Source organism: Tachyglossus aculeatus, assembly GCF_015852505.1.
Source record: "Tachyglossus aculeatus isolate mTacAcu1 chromosome 12 unlocalized genomic scaffold, mTacAcu1.pri SUPER_6_unloc_2, whole genome shotgun sequence".
Lineage (NCBI taxonomy): Eukaryota > Metazoa > Chordata > Mammalia > Monotremata > Tachyglossidae > Tachyglossus > Tachyglossus aculeatus.
Window position 1 is genome coordinate 4,306,347 of NW_024044829.1, and position 1,186 is coordinate 4,307,532.

Genomic DNA, 1,186 nt, shown 5'->3' on the forward strand with positions numbered 1-1,186 from the left:
AGTTACAACCTAATAATAATAATAATAATAATAATAATAATAATAATAATAATGGCATTTGTTAAGCGCTTACTATGTGCAAAGCACTGTTCTAAGCGCTGGGGAGGTTACAAGGTGATCAGGTTGTCCCACGTGGGGCTCACAGTCATCATCCCCATTTTACAGATGAGGCAACTGAGGCTCAGAGAAGTGAAGTGACTTGCCCAAGGTCACACAGCAGACATGTGGCAGAGCTGGGATTCGAACCCATGACCTCTGACTTCAAAGCCCGGGCTCTTTCCACTGAGCCACGCTGCTTCAAAACTACTGCGCCCAACGTGGGGCTCGAACCCACGACCCTGAGATTAAGAGTCTCATGCTCTACCGACTGAGCTAGCCGGGCAAGCTAGGTGTCCAACCTAATCAGGTTGGACACCATCCCTGTCCCATATGGTGCTCACAATTTTAATCCCCATTTTAGAGTTGAGGTATCTGAGGCCCAGAAAAGTGAAGTGACTTGCCCAAGGTCACACACCGGACATGTTGTGGAGCTGGGATTAGAACCCATGACGCTCTAACTCTATCCACTAGGCCCTGGTGCTTCTTGTTCTGCTCCACCACCACCTCACACTCTGGTTCTGGCACCAACTGACTGAACCAAGCTACCACCTCTACACAGATGCTTCCCAAATCTCCCTCTCCAGCCCAGATCTCTCTCTTTTTTTAAAAAAAATTGATATTTGTTAAGCACTTATTATGTTCTAGGAACTGTACTAAATGTTAGGTTAGTTACAGGTTAATCAGGTTGGGCACAGTCCTTGTCCCTCATGGGGTTTATAGTCTTAATCCCCTTTTACAGATGAGGTAACTGGGGCACAGAGAAGCAAAGTGACTTGCCCAAGGTCCCACTGCAGACAAGAGGTGGAGCTGGGATTAGAACCCAAATTCTTCCAACTCGCAGGCCTGTGCACTAGCAGTTGGGTCATGCTATTTCCCTCTTTCTCTGCCGTCTCACATTTCCTCCTGCCTTCAGGACATCTCTACTTGATGTTCCATCAACACTTCAAAATTACCATGTTGGAAGCAGAATTCTTCATCATTCCACCCAAAATCTGCCCTCCGGATTATTCCATCACTGTAGACAGCACCACTATCCTTCCTGTTTCTCAAATCCATAACCTTGACATTATCCTCGTCTCACCATTCT

The 1,186-nt window shown here is 46.5% G+C and overlaps 1 non-coding gene across 1 annotated transcript; it reads right to left on the bottom strand.

Moving 5' to 3' along the window:
* Nucleotides 1–309: 309 nt before the first annotated feature.
* On the bottom strand, nucleotides 310–382 carry TRNAK-CUU. Its single transcript has one exon. It is a non-coding gene; the product is annotated as a tRNA-Lys (tRNA).
* Nucleotides 383–1,186: the final 804 nt, after the last annotated feature.